We start from the raw sequence: 16,684 nt of genomic DNA, 5'->3' as shown, positions 1-16,684 counted from the left end.
TACTATATTCATGCATGAAATTATTAAATAATAATAAACATTTTATAAAAATGTCAAAACAAGGCTGGCTTTACATCTGTTAATCCACACCAAATTGATTTATGTGCATACCTTCGCAACCCTAAAAAAAAAAAATAAAAAAAAAAAATTTATTCTCTTTGCTCATTCGTTTTGTTTATTTTTATTTATTTATTCCTTGTGTCTAGACGCACATGCAGAGATTCGCGTATGTGTGAATCATGGAAAACATTTCATTCATATCTTGCCACTTTTCATATAAATTCAAAACATTTTAATGAATCAGAAATTAAAAGTAAACAAGTAAGAAAATTATATTTGGTTACGACCGAATATTTTATACCCAGCACCGTGTTGCTATAAAGGGCAAAAGAAGTAACATAATTAAATTTAAGTGGTCAATAACACGGAGCAGGCGCGACTGATATTTTCTGACTGATATTTTAAAATAAAACGCACTCCGTTTGACCGTTGTGGGCGGATCCTTTGAAAAGTTTAGCTCACTTCCTAAATCTCTTACGTTGTATCTTTATTTTCACTGACGGGGTAACATTCACTACAGCTACTACAAAGTTGGGCAGACGAACAGATGGACAGACATGCTTCGGTGCATTATAAATTTGAAACTGTCCAAGGCTTTCTCTACCTTATGAGATGTATGAAGTTAGCTTCTGCTCGCTAGAGATATTGAAAAAAAAAAAAATTAAATTTCGATACACTGTAATCTTGCTTAAGCGTAGTTAATTTTTCCCATTTTTGTACGGACATAACAGCATTTCCCATGGAATACGCGTTAAAATTTTTTTTCTGCTGTAACTTTTATTCCTTTTGAAAAGCAGATGTGTTCTTAGTTTACGTGGTATTGTGGCCGTGTTCTTCGACAGTTTTGTTCACCAACCTACGTGAAAAACTTCCAATGTATTTGTCGAATTTGGGGCCAATAGCTTTATTTTTGCTGCCAGGAGATAATTTATAGCAAACATTATACTTGCACACCGACGGATAGACGGATATGCTTAAATATGATAAGAATTGTGGTGTCGATCAAGAATATATACACTTTGTGGGATATCTGAAGCTCCTTTCGGGGCGTTGCAAATGTTTTTGACATAATGAATATATCCCCCATCCTTCGATGTGTATAAAAAGATTTAAATGAAATACTTCTTTTGGGAGAAATAATCAGCCACTTCCAACGAAAATCTTGAAGTAGGAAAGTTTAGTCTTCTTGTTCTACTTTCTTAATATTGACTAGGATAAATATCCCCAAATCTTTTTGAGGATGAAGAGGGTAGGTATGAAAGGTTAGGGAAAGCGGAGCATAATTTTCTTTTCTTCATTCTTCATATATTTAAATTTTCGGGTTGCGGATTTCCACCCTCTTTACTTTTTTTATGCTTTCTTACGTTTTACTACAGTTATGTTGACGCTGTTCGACTTTACTGCAGCGATTATACTTAAAATTTAGTCAAGTAAACCCCTGATGTTATTCGATAATTGCCAAACGGTTTCTTTTGACAGAAGAAATCTTTAAAATAATAAATTTTAATACGAAGAATGCGAACGTTGGTGCTATATAAATAAAGAGCGAATTTTTTACATTTAGTAAATTATCGGGAAAAAATCGCAACTGTTCCGAAAAATTTGACAAAAAAGAAACCCGTCTCAGTTATCTACTTGCCAAAGGTAAATCACACAACAAGGTTTTATAAAAATCTCAGCAAAAAAAACTGAATGAGTAATTCGTTCCTTGAATTTTTTATCTGGACTCAGAGCGGAGCGGGATACTCCACCAAAGCTAGAAACGCAAACCATAAAGATGTTGCGAAAGCCTTAACCGATTTCGGAAAACTTAATGCAAAGTAGACTTGAAGAACTTCAGTTTATAGTTGAACTTGAGTGTAATCCCGAATGTTTGCAGAGAGCATATCGTATTTACCTTTCTTTACTTATTTATTTATTTTCGGTCCTTCGACTTCTTAATTAATCGAAGGCCATATAACTCATGAAACGGAGCAGCAACCAATTCTGAAAAATTTTAGTTATGGTTTATCATTTTTTAAGTCCTTTATAATCGATTCAAAAGTGCAAGAGGTCACAACAGCCTTTGCTCAGGGAACAGCTTGCTTACACACATTATTTCTACAAAGAACAATTTTTCGAAAGGATAAAAATCGCTACCTAAAAACCAGGAAAGTTGTAAGATGTTAATGTTTACTTAACTCACTCGCAATCAGTTAAGGTTTAAGTCTCTGAACTATTATTCTGTAGACTATAAAGAAGTAAAAACACTATAGGAGACAATGGTCCGCCATTAAATATCCAACACCACTTTCCTTATAAACAATGAATCTTTAAAAGAAGGCGTTATACGAGAAATGGACGAAAAAGCGATTCGATCTGAACAGTTTCGAGTAGCGTGCGTTAGTGGGCATGCATCGTTGTATAAAGTCTCATCGAAGAAACCGAAATAGCGTTTTTTATTGTGAATGCAACAATACAAGACGAATAGACGAACGGACAGACAGACAAGCTTCTATCGATTGGGAAAATGTACGGTGCGTCCATCTCAAGTCCTTTTGGTTGCTGTATATACCATGTCAACCCTGATATAGATTTGTATCAAAAGTGGTGTAAGATACCCTTGTCCTTATCTTCAACTTTGCTTTTTCACTGTGGTTCGGCTTCTATTTAAAGTTGATGCGGTGGAAACACTTAGAATAGACTTTAGTACGTTGCTCCAGTTCTTTGTATTCACTCCATGAGTATATTTTCCTTACCAAATACAATTTAACAAGTTTAAGATGTTTTATGAAACTTTCTTTGAAGAAGCACTAAGTGATATCAATCATTACGTACGCTATCTTGGTTTTAATTGACTCGGAATCATTCTTGATGCATTATGTACTATCAACGTAAGTTTAATTTTATTAATTGAGCAGAATTTGAAAATTTCCCCTTCTATAAATGAAATGTTTGATCATGGCATAGAGACGGCTAGTTTAAACAAGAGTGAAAGATGGGTACTTTCAAGGCGAAGCTGGTACATGCTACATATAAAATACATGCATGCATGGAAGCTCTCAGCTCTCAACAATTGTTAGTTTTTGATATTTGTTGTAACAACTGAGACAATTTTGAGGACACATCATCTAATCCAAAAGTACATTCAGGCAAAACGTTTGATGTACATTTGCATGCTGTGATTACAAGCTGAATGACAAAATTAATCTACCTTCAGTGTATATAGAAATAAATTTTCGAAAGTGATGAAGAAAGAAATCGAAATGTATTCTTGATAAAAATCAACACAAATGAAAAATTAATTGAAATGAGAGCTTTGGTGATACATCGGTTGGTTTCTGTTTTAATTTAAGTTCATCCTGACATTGATCGGTCAATAAAAACGATGGTAAGTATCTAAAAACACACAGAAATGACTTTCAAAATTAATCGTTGAGTAAGAAGTGAAAATATTTTTGGAAGCCACGACCCACTATTAAATACCCTAAACCATTTCGCTTAATACAATTATGCATAGAGCGACTTTTCAAAAGAAGGCCTTATATTGAAACTGGTCGAGAAGATATTCCGATCGGAGCCATAGCTTTTAATAGCTTTCATCCAAAGCGAGTTTCATCAAAATTTCTCAAAAATTTCGACCTAAACACAAAAAAAAGAGAGAGATGTTCGGACGGACGGACAGACAAGCTTAGTTTAATTCAGAAAAAAAAAACTCTGAATCGATCAGTATAATAAAAAGTTGACCTATCTGGATGTTGCACACATCCGCACAAACTTAATATGCCTTTGCATCACGAGTGGTGCAAGGCATAAAAATTAAATACAAATTCCATTTTAATAAAAATTTTACATCAATTACAATGTATTGGGAACGCATGTGCGCCCTTCTTTTATTTTATTTCGCGAATAGATAATCAACTGTTTTATTACGTTTTCGTTCTAATTAGAGAAATTTTCTTTTTCAAAAATAGCTAAAAGGCAACATCAAGAGAAATCATGCCACAAGTGTGAAATAATATCTATTTAAGTTAACCGATAATAAAACTTTTTTTATTAAAACGAATTTTCAAAATAAAACTGCTTAAGTACCTTTGTGGCTATGTGTGTATGTTGTTATAACAAAACAAACAAAAATGCATAAAAAAGAAAAAACCTTTAAAAAAGCCATAAATAAGGTAAAAGGGATTTGACAAAAGGCATTTGAAACGACATTTCGACGACGTCAATATTAAATACAAAAATTCTATAGAGCTTACCTATGTAGCGCCATGTTTAGAAACGACCTTCGTTGCGATGCAAAAAGCTAAAAAGATAAACGATATACAATACAAAAATAAACAAAGTAAAAAAACGTGACAAAATCTTTCGGGATAATAAATAATAAATAATAATATTAATAACTTATGGAAATTATTCGTTATGTTTACATTTCGATTCTTTTACCCTTTACAAGTTCAGCTACTGAATATTTAAAGGGTAGTAACCACAAATCAAAATAAAAACATAATTAAAAAGTTATATAAATTGGATAACTGGGATACAGCAAACTTGCAAGAAGAAAAATATGTGACACGTATAGGGCAGACAATGTAAGATGGAAATGAAACAGGAGCGGGACGGGATAAGCGAATTAGTTCAGGAAGCGAAAAATAAATACAAATGAAAAGTGATGGCCATATCAGTGACAATAACAATAACAACAACAACAACAAAAGTATTACGTGAATCGGAAACAAATTTCGTTTTCTTGGCCAGAACAGACAGTGTATAAATGTTTTTTTTTAAGACCAATAGGATTCAGTGGACAGTTTTGGCACTGCGCATTAAATAACGTCAATAAAGTGCGTCGAAAATGCTGCTTTCGGCTATCGGTACCAAACGAAAAACTTTTGCGCAAAATCAAATAAAATTTCTCTCGCGCAAGCATTACGATATCAGACTAACAAATATATGAGGACAGTGCGCTTTAATTGGAAATTTGCTTGTGAAAATATTCAATTAGATCCACGGTTGAGAACAAATACAAAGACTTTCCAAACATCCTAACAGAAGGAATAATAACGGTAGTGACAAGACTAGTGGCAAAACTTATAGTAATGATAGCAATAAGAGTAGTAGTACAAGTAGTATAATGAGAATAACGACACTGATAATAAATATCGATAGCGATAGTGCATAATAACAGTGAGAATAGTGAATATAAAAGTGATACAAGTGACCGTAGTAATGATGATGCTATTCGTGACAGCAATAGTGATTTTAAGAGTGACAGTAATAGTGATGGTAAGAGCAGGAGCAAGTAATAGTGGCAGTGATAATGGTAATGATCGCTATAATAGAAATAAAAATGACGCTAATCGCGGTAATAAGTAATTGATCTTAATATTATAGTTGTGATGATATTCATTTTTTTTTTTTTTTTTTACTTCAATTGAAGCGAAGACCAATAGTTTTGTGTTTAAAAAGAATCCAGATGAGCGTATGGATAGAAATACGAAGGAGAAAAGTTGTGCTGTAACTCTTACTTTCATAGGACCTTAGAAATTTTTTCATTTTTTTTTTTTTCACTATGATCCATCATTCAGAGCATGTTCCCTGCCCGTGTAAAATGGTGATTGTCAGAACGAAGAAAGGAAAGAGGAAGACATGGGAAGGTGATGATCGCAGCCTAGGGTGTGTGTGTGAGTGTGTGTGCACAATCGATAAGTGTGATGCCCTTACCGCTTGCACATTCGCTGCGGCTGGGAGCAAAGCGAACTCTACCGCTGTTGGGAGTTGAGCCCGTCAACTTTGACTTGGTAGTCACGATATTTACCTACCCCGTTACGCGGAATAATACATATAGAGGCATATGCACCACGAATCATTATAAATAGGCAACAGAGTATACAATCCCAATGACTGTAATAAAAATTTGTCTTTACTTAAATATCGATCGCCGAAGGATCTTAAACGCAGAATGGCCTAAAATTTGGAGCCGTTTAAAGTTGGTCTATTTGTCCGTTGGTTCGTTTGCCTGCTGTTGGAATAATCAAGGTTGCAAAAATTAATATAAAAAGTACTAACAAATCAATCTTAAAATTGGCCGTGACTCATCCACAAAGAAGATGACGATAGGCGAGAAATTAAGATTGAAATTTCATGGTATACAGATTTACTTGAAGCTCGGTTCGAAGTAATTAACAACGTTAGCGGTAAGTACGACCACAACAGACATGAAAATCTATTACACACAACCTAACGTTAGTACCTTGATCTTGTTCAAATAGCGCAAATAATAATAGACGAAGCTGCGGCGAGATTAAATATGATTACAAAAATGATTTCGATCAACCGGTTGACGTATAAATGAATAAAAATTACACTGTTGAAACATCACTGCCGTTAAATTTTTGGAATTGGTTCTCTTTCTTTACGATCACTATATTGTTAATAACTTTTTTTCAAACTTACGAAATTTGTTGTAGTAATGCTTATAAATCCACAGCCATTTATACCTCCCGCCACTTTTATATAATTGATTTATCGTAAAGGCAAGATAACACCCCATTAAAGAAATGACGTACAAACGCACATAAAACTCTAATAGCTTTAGCTCTCTAGCTACTAATCTTTTAAATCCATAAACCAACGGCAAATAAAAGTTAGAATATAAAAAGTGTGGGTAAACACGAAAGCTATTGCAGAAAGAATATTCTTCCACCTTTAGAAAGTATTTAGTGTTAAAGATTATTTTGTTTAGAAAGCATTTTCTAAGTGAGGATTCCACCGCCCAAATCAATTAATTTCATTTTTTTCACGGAAACTATAGTTTGTTAATAAAAATGCGCGTGTGCGTGTGCGTGTGCGTATGCGTGTGTTTGCTTGTATGGATTCTGTAATTATCTCACATTCATCACCATGTTGTAAAGAATTTGATCGATTGATAAATTGCTTAAGATTCTTGTGAAAGTTGAGTTGTTTCGTTAAAGCGTTTACGTTTACAGATAAAATTCACTTCATTTTTTTTTTTTTCATTTTTTATCTAGAATGATTATCAACTTCGATAAAAAAAAAAAAATGCTTAAAAATTGATTAATATTAATATTGCTATCCTCTATATAATATAATCACGTTGGAATGAATCTTTTATGCCTATACCCTAAACTCTGTACACGAAAAAGTCAATCAGTTGTTGTTGCTTTAGATTATTAGATCAAGGATTTATATTTTACTCTCGTAGGCAAATTATACCGCTCAGATATGCATAAATCTGAAAAGGATCCATCCTCCAACGAAGAGAGTTTAGAAAAAGTGATATGATAGGGAAAGTGAAGGGCATCGTGAGAGTTTGGACTCAAATCATCAGCCGAAGCTAAAGGGAAACGTTATACTAATTTCTCTCATATCCTTTGAGATAGTTAGGTTGGTGAATAAAGTTGAATTTTGCAAAAAAAAGCGAATTTTTGATTCTTATTATTCCTGGGACTTGTTAACTGCTATACGCTATATTATAGAGTATCCAGACTTTTTACTTATGATAAGCGATTATAGTTTCGAGAATGGCGGCCAAGGTTAAATTTGTGAGAATTCATTTCAGTCTTAAAACTGTTAAGGTAAAAAAAGAATATGGTGGAGGGAGGGGGTGGCGGGAGGCAGAGAGGCAAACTTATAAAACAACAACCGTATGATTAGATCTTCGCGCGACCCTATTTCAGTGAAAGGAAATTAGTTAGTTAGAGGGATATTTAGTTCTGCGTACGATTCTCCCTTAAATTTCAGGCATTTCCCTTAGGATCACAATATTGTTTTTTATTAAGTGCATTCATATTTATAAGACTATTGAGACCATTTTCCTAACGCCTTATTAGTGGTTGTGCATACATATTCTAGATTTTGGATAAGATAAAAAAGGCGGTGAAGAGTGAGTCCTCGATGTACCAAGATAATATAACACGTAAGCCAATTGGAAATAGTTTTACTGATCTCAAAGGAATCTTTGCTTCCAGTTTGAGGTCGCTACACCTCAGAAATTCTATTTATTACGTAAAACTTTTGTCAGCCTTTTTGTTTAAGTCTGCATGGGTTTGTGGCAATTAAGTGCCCTCATCGCTAAACTTTCTTTGTGGACATATGCTGAAAATATATGAACTAAAATGATCCTTTTCAGTTGAATGAATTGAAACCGTGTAAGTATATAGGTAAACCAATGGAGGGTATAATAAGATGACACGAAAACGTTTGCTTGATGTATATTCTTAGATGATACAAAAGCTGTAACAGTGCTAGCATGTTTCCCTAAATGGTATATCTCACTGATAATCAAAGAGAAAAGAAAGTTGTTTGCACCTTGACTGCTCTTCTGCTACTAGCAGTAGTGGTAGTAATAGTAGTAGTAGTAGTACAAATGTCAACGACTGCCATGAGGCGCAATTGTCATTGATTGAATATCAAGACAAAAAATTCTCTTAAACAATTATCAATTCTATATATACATATATTTATATATTTATATATATATTTATATATTTATATATATATTTATATGTGTATGTATAAAATAAAATAAGATATATATCCAATGAAATAGAAGATGGAAAATATTGTGTTTTTCTTTTGTTAATGTGGCTCAGTTGAATTTTGTTGTTTTTTTTTTATTTTTTTTTTTTCTCCTTTAGACTTTCGCAATAAAAGAAGCAGAAAAAATTAACAGAAACATTTTTAGTTAATAACACTTTTGTCACGTTTCAAATTCTTTACTTTGACCGCAAAAGAGTCTAAAAGCTTGAGTACAACCGGCAGATACCACCACAAAACCGAAATAGTAATAACATTAGAAAATGTAGCCACCTTTACATCTGATTGCTTTTCTTGTTGTCTTGCGAAAATTCCACTTTTGAGAAAGTGCCTGTCGCTGGTGTTCTTGTTGTTTAAAATGAAAACGGCCGCTACTTTTGATTTGATTTTCTACTGCTCTTCATTTGTTGTGTCGTTCTATTGCTATACTCCAGCGAGCAAACTCGAATTTGTTGCTTTTCTTTTTTCTTTTTTTTTTTTTTGCCACTCTTTGGACCATTGTTGTCATTCTAATGCAAATAACTTCAAATGAATGGAAGGCTTGCTGTGTTATTTGGTTTAGTAATATTTGTGTATACATTTCTTCCTTCTTTTTTATTCGAATCATTTCTTTTCTACTGTATTTTTGGTAACATCAGCAGCTCAGTTTGTTTGGTGAATTAATGCATTACATGACATTGCAGTTCAGCGCGGTGCAGAGGCGTTATCTAACTCACGTTTTCTCATTTGGAGAGCCATCAATTGCCACAGTCTTAAAACCGAATTGTAAAGCATTTCTTTTCTGTTGCTTTTTTTTTTCTTTTTTTTCACTTACATTTTGGTGTTTTGTTCTTTTTTTTTTTATTTATTTTTATTTTTTTTTTCATCTTCTGGCGTTTGGTGTTGGCCAAGTCATTTAACTCATTTACTTTAATTAGGTGACACAATTCTCACTTAATGAAGTCTCTGATAGATTTTTCGAACCGTTGATCTTTGCTTAGCTTTTATTGTTGTTTAGTTATCGATTATGGTTGCTATTGTTGTTACTGTTCTTGTTAATGTTTCGTATTGTAACTAAATCGTGGCATTTTGACAATAATTAAATAGCAGTTGTAATTTATAACATTAACTAATGACTTTGTAAGAAGTAAGTACTAAAGCATTTGCTTTATTCACGACTATGGCGCACAGCGGTAAATTTACTCCTAATTCCATTATCTTATTTTTCTATTTTCCATTTCATTGTCTGTTGTCCGAACGTTGCTTTCCTTTTTTAAAAACAAAAAAATTGCCTGGATATTATTAAGCCAACAAACATTATGGATTTTCTTTACATTTTAATTACCAGCTGAAGAAAAAAAAAAACAAATAATAATGTAAGTCATTATGCAAGCGTTATGCTCTAATAGTATAACGAGAATTCAATATGATATTTGTTTTAGTGTCACGACTAAATGATGTAATCAAAAATATTTTAGGCAAAGAGAGTAAACTTGCAATAGTATGCACAACTTGATAAGAAACATCATATTCCCCTGCACGAATGAATGTTACTTGAAATACACAGATTGGTTGGCTAATATTTTATTATATTGGTCTGCATCTACCTAGAGAGGAACTTAATGTTTCAGAGACCGTTCCGTTTATCTTTCTGAACGTCGCCTTGTTTTTCTTTCGTTCTATCTCTTTCTTACATCTCTGTTTCCTTATCTATCATTTTGTCTCTCTTTCCAGCTAGATCTAACATTCTAGTTTCATCATTTGGTGGCTTGCTTTTTTCCTTAACATATTGTAGCATTCTCTCCACATTCGTATTTGAGTGTAGCTCAGAAACAAAACTCGATAAATTAACGCAAAATTTCAAATGAAGATAAGAATTTTTTCATTACAACAAGTATGAACTTTATAACCGGCCAAGGTCGACCATTTGACACCGTACATCGCGTCATTTAGTACAGTTATTTACTAGGTTTGAAAAGATCAGTTTTTGCAGTCATACTTGCACGAAGGTTCACTTATTGGAGGATGTCCGAAACATCGCATGGCATCATCCCAATCTGCCAAACATAGTTCACTTCCCAAACTTGTGATTATTTTTCAATTTCCGTCATTAAAAAGTAGAAATTAGATTTCTTCGCTTCGTAAGGGATTACTTTTCATGGTGTGTTCGACTCTAAGAAATAGCGCTATGTGATCCAAATTCCCTGCAGTTCCTTTTTTGTTAAAATGCTACTATGGACCAATTTGCAGCATTTAATATTAAGAATTGAACCTTTTTGTGAGGGGCTTATTATTCATCAGAAATCCTTATTATTCATCAGAAAGGCGTGGTCCACGCAATAGACTAACGCTATTCAAAAACATCAACAATTAGGTCTTTTAGGCATATAAGGCTTTACATTTTCTGAGAATCCATATATGAGGTAGTATCCTAAAAATAGACCTATGCGATCCAATTTCGGTAAGGTTGAGATTTCATATCAATTCACAATGTTGAAATACTATCACTCAGCGATTTTCGTCGAAATATAGTGTTATATGTCGAGAAAGCGACTCGACCCGAACTAATTGCAATAGGGTTTACCCTTGGACTAAAATACGCGAGCCTACCAAATTTTATCAAAACATTTCAAAAATAACAACTTGTGGATCAAACACTAAAAATACATTAAAAAACATGAGATGGAACAAGGTAGCACGAACAAGGTTAGATCGATTCTGGAAAGATCGTAAGCCCTGTTTGGTGTTACTTGCGTCCATAAAAACTTAATATACCCATTTACCACAGGCAGAGTAATGTATAAAAATTGCTCGGCTGTATATCAATGATTCCAAGAGCAAAGTCAAACACGTCTGTTTGTATACATTGTGGATATTGATAAAAGAATAGCTTTATGTTAAATAAATTTTTATCACACATCATCGAAGGATAGCGTGTTCAATTTATCTAAAGGTTTGCAACACCCCGAAGGAAACTGTGGAGATGCTGCATTAAATATTTATATATATACAGTTGATCAGCATATAATTCTCAGTGGTTTGTTTGCCCATGTCCGCATGTCTGTGTAATATCCATGGTAAATAATCTCCAGGTTGCAAATATTAAATTTAAAGTTGGCAAAAACGTTGAAAATTAAAGGGCATACGTACAACGAAACATACTGAGAATATCTGCTTTTTGGTGTTTTGTTCGATGATCATAAATTTTAGCAGATAAACAATGAAAATTTCCATATGAATTCCCCAAACATGGAAAAAATCGTCCACGCTCACCATCACTGCAGAGTACGGTGGGGGAATGTAGAAATTTTTGTTTTTTTCGAATTTTTTTTATTTTTTTATTTTGTTGCTTATTACGATATTAATTTTTCGTGACCAAACTTGAACATAGTGTCTAAAAACGTAATCCAATTTTTTCCATACGATCAATACCTATGTAAGCTCGACTCGGAGCCTCGATATCGCTACTGTGTTTTTTGCTTTTTGATCGCAAGTGTTTATTTTCACATTTTTTCCATCACAGCGACGCAGTCCAGTTTTCCATTTTCTGCTCTTGATCATTGTGGCAGCGATAAACAAGTGCAAAGACAAAGTTTTCTTCGGTTATCTGGATGTGGCTCCCTACAAATATTTTCTTCTAAGCCAATATGTTAGCAAGGACTTTCTGGTGAGGATAGTCACCGATATTATGCGCTGACAATCCTTGGTATTGGCACCAAGATAAAGCGCCTTTTTACATAACATTGGCTCTTGAAAATCTTTTTAACACTTGTTTAACATATAACGCCTCGCAAGTGCTGTATTCTTTTCAGACATCTCCTTCTGCGTATTTTTCAAAGCTAAAAACCTTTAAATTGACTAAAGAGATGAAAAGGGATTTTTTTACAAAACTGCCCCTTTTTCGATTAAAATGGACAAGCTACTGAAGACCTGGAATCTTAACCTCTCATCATATAATAATCACACATCTGCTAAAATTTGATATAAAGTCAGAAGATTTTATAGGCTACGCTATTACGTTTCTTTAACTTCATTGTAGTAATGAAGATTTGACAAACCTTATTGTCCAATATCAATCGTCCGATTGAAGACACTTGTCAATACATTTGTAATGAACTCAAAACATCGTCGAGTGCAACCAAGTCAAATACAGTATTACATCAATGTAACAAAATTCCTTTTTCTAGACCTAGAGATGGACAATAAAGTTTATTTAATGAATAAATAAAGTTACATATATTAGCACACTCCTCTTATGCCTGGTTAACATAAATTTTTCATTGAAAATTCTTAAATTTTCTTTGCTTCGTCTATAGGGTTTCATTTGGAATGCACATGATCACGATCTGTATACTTTTTTGCGTAAAATCTCATTGATCTGTACTGCATACGTTATAGATCAAAAGGTTTTGTAAAATTCATATTCCGCTTCTTCGAAATTATTTTCGGTTATTTAGCGTATCTGTAGTTCGACCATGTCCATTTTCAAATTCATTCAATAGTTATTATCTAAGACCATATGCGTCTGATCGCAATTTTTTATACCAATTTTTACGAATGCAAGAAGCTTAGAAACGTAATGATTAAACAAAAACAAAAACATGTTGCCGACATAGATTTCAAGAATAAATGTGTTGTGTAAGCTTGCTGAAGTTAATTTGTGATGCTACAAGCGGAATGCTAAAGTTGTTTTCCTCAGTTTGTTACATTAATGATTAAGATTTTTGAGACTCGGCTAGCGCAAGGAGTTAATATTGCGCTATTCATCGGCTCCAAGGGAGCAGTAATAAGCCATCAATATATGTCGCCGCTTACCGATCAAGCTGACGCCTAAGTAAGGCCTTCGCCTTCCTCTGCCACAACTATTGGAATGGAATTCCAATTATAGAGTCAGGCGTTTTGTACATGTTCTGCGTATCAATGAATAGGAAACTTCTCAAACGGCGCTTGTCAAAGGTTAGACAAACATATAAACCAATAGGGCTTCTAGGGAAACCGCGGTGCTAGAATGCGTTCAGTGAAATTTTTAATGAAAGAAAAGAGCCAGAGGCGAGTCTCACAGGAGTATAGTTCTGCAGAAGAAGGTCTCCAGCAATAAGTCTTTTTAATAAATGCGTGGCGATCTTGTCCGCGAAACGGTGTTCAAGCTAGCACCGACTTGACTAAATAAAAACTCTGAAAAATGCAAATCCATGGCCTCGTTATTCCAAATAATTTAAGCAACGCTGTTTCGCTCTCATACAGAAAAAAAAAACTTAAAAGTATTTATTAATCTTCTCGAAAGATTTTGCCGCTGGTAAGGAAGAATAATTTTATTCCTTTGGTCGCGAAATGCGTGTTTATTAATGATCTGCGATTCTCGCCTACTGATCAATTTTGCCGATTAACTGATAGAAAGTTTTCTTTTTCTTTTTTTTTTTTTGGTAGAGAGTTTTAAAAATTTCAGATAACACACATTAATTTTTGCCAGCAAATTTATTTGCATCAGTTGCTGCATGATTTACACTGAAATCTCAACGAACGAATGATCAACGTAAATGATCTTCTGCTTTAACGTATAGAAAGTGTAGCAATTTTAATGGAAAAACGAAGAACTTATTTATTCGTTTGGTTATTTGCTTTACCTAAATAAATTATTGTTTCTTCTTCTGTTAATCTGCACATTCGAAAACAACTTAAGTGTTTTTGGGAATTTTTTTTTTTTTTTTTTTTGTTTGCTCACTTTTCAACCAAATAAAGTTATAAAGAATATCATTAATGATTGCACGTGCTTTGTTTTTACACTGCTGCTCAGTTTTTGGATCGATTTTGAGTAAAAGGAAAAATGACTTCATTAGCTGCAAACCCCCATTTACAGTTTAAAGCAAATTTCTTGTATGCTTAAGCGAAGGGACAACCAACAAGCCAAAACGAAAAAGTCATTTGCGAAATTTATGCACGATCTCGGAGAACTTCAAAATACTCTACACATTATATTTAATAAATTATGGACAAATGTAATTTATTGCACAGTTTTTACAAATTTTTAATATACCTAAGATAACACAATAAGGCGCAAAGGTGGCATCTTAGCTACCCAAGAATATTTAAAAAATATTGAGCCTAAAACTAGTTTGCGCTGACGAAGAATGTTTAGATTAAATTCTAATTTTCCGTCTTCCACTCTTTGCAGGTCTTAGTAGTCTCAGTGTTACTGAAAAACTGTTTACTAAAACAGAAATTACTGCAATTCTAATGAGAATTTGACCCAAGCACATCTTTAAGGTAACGATTAACAAGTTTTGATCGCTTTCCTTATTATTTCGATGTTAAGTTTACACAGACCCATCGATGGAGTTAAAAGCCTGCTGTGAGACATTGTAAAGAAAAACTACTCGTATATATATGTCTACTTCTCCGCTAATGATCAATTTAATCTGGGCAATACGATCTTCGACCAATAGAGCAAAAATTGTGAAGAAAATTTACAAAAATGAAGGCAAGCGATCAGGTTTTGCAATCTATACATTGATGTGAGAAAGGTGTACAGAAGATGGATTCAGCATTTGCTTCCAATGGAACAAGAAAGCACCCTCATCAACGCTTTGACCAAAGTCAAAGAGTTAAAATTCCAGTTTCTTTTTAACGTCTCGTATTTATCTATTCCTCGGATACTAGAGATTTTCCCGCTAATGAACAATGAACGGAAAACACGTCTACTGTTGATGACTGGTTTGAAGAGCTCAACTGTTCTTACCAGAACAAGAGCATCGCTTTGGAGTTTTTAAGTGTGACCGGCAAAAGGTTCATCGAATTTCAAGAAGGCAAAGACATTTTACGCAAAAACTTTTTGTTTTCTTTGGCAGGTCGGGAATTTCTGCCACTGTTACTGATAAATGATTTGCCACATATGGCTTTAGTCTATTAAAAACTTAATTTAGCTACAAAATGGTATAGAATCTCTGAAGAGTCACATACGAAAAAAGAAATTGATAACATTCTCAGCATCGAAAGCATCACACTACCCGTTACAGAGGAAAACATTGCTTTAATTTTCGACAGTTATTTTCTTAATCATTTGCCATAAAAAAAAAAAAAAAAAAAAAAAAAAAACAGCAAAAAACTGAAAATCCTTTTATTGACTACGTTTCGTTTGTACATCACCTTTCTACCTTTCTTATTTAACCGTAATTCCACTTGATTGTAAGAGCATGATCAGAATATGAAATGATTACGTTGTACCATCGAAATTCTTTCTTTACCCATTTAATTTAGTTGATTCCTTGAGAAATTTTATTGACCGTTCACACAAGAAGTACAGAAATCTTTTTAATTTTTATTATTTTTTTTTTTCTTTTTGCCTTTTTTTGTTTTTACATATTTGAAAAGGTTTCGATGCATTACCTTAAAGTGTTGTCGATATCCGGTTCTTTGCTCTCCGGTTCTTGTCTCTTTCATTACTTATCGCTGATGTTTTGTTTCTTTTAGTTCTCGTTATTTTAGTCTTTTTTGTTCCCTTATTATTATTTATTAGTTACGCGTAAGTTTATGCCCATCCTTACCTGACAGTAATGTCAGTAAAGTGAATGGTGGTAAAAGTTAAATATGTTTTTTCTTCATTTCGTTTAATTCCTTTCATTTTTACGCCAATTGTAAAAAAGCAAAAAAAAAAACCAAAAAGAAAATGAAAAAGAAAATGAAAAGAAACGAAAAGTGTAACAAATCAATTCGATTACAATCAGTTCACATTGTATTTTACGGGCTTATGTAAATTCTGCTCACATATAACAGCACAGCATGTTTGTGTGTGGTCATACATACACTAAACTTATCCCAGATGACCACTTTTGCAAGATACTAAAAGCATATCCCATTAAGGCTATAAATTTTCAATTTACGGAACAAATGGTTTTAAAGTAAACTTTTTCATGTTTAAACATTTATGCGATTTGAGTAGCAGTGATGTCGAACCTATAAAAAATAAATAGGAGAATTTAAGTGTAATAAACTAAGGATATGAATGTCCTCATGATGTATACATTGCACATGTACTCGTATATATATGTATATACTTATATATATATATATATAAAGATACATAAAGTCAGCCGGGTAGTCGTTATTAGGG

The 16,684-nt window shown here is 33.3% G+C and overlaps 1 protein-coding gene across 3 annotated transcripts in view; it reads right to left on the bottom strand.

The window, feature by feature from the left end:
- LOC119641829 overlaps window positions 1–16,684 on the bottom strand; it is a 209,699-nt gene that overhangs the window by 79,038 nt on the left and 113,977 nt on the right. For all 3 annotated transcript variants that reach the window (XM_038040696.1, XM_038040695.1, XM_038040697.1), the window contains exon 4: window positions 4,299–4,345. The gene's annotated coding sequence lies outside the window, so the exon portion shown is untranslated. The remainder of the gene's footprint in view (window positions 1–4,298; window positions 4,346–16,684) is intronic.

This window comes from Glossina fuscipes, unplaced genomic scaffold (assembly GCF_014805625.2).
Source record: "Glossina fuscipes isolate IAEA_lab_2018 unplaced genomic scaffold, Yale_Gfus_2 180, whole genome shotgun sequence".
Taxonomy (NCBI): Eukaryota; Metazoa; Arthropoda; class Insecta; order Diptera; family Glossinidae; genus Glossina; species Glossina fuscipes.
Note: the sequence above shows the minus strand (reverse complement) of the source record. Positions and strands in the feature narration are given on the sequence as shown.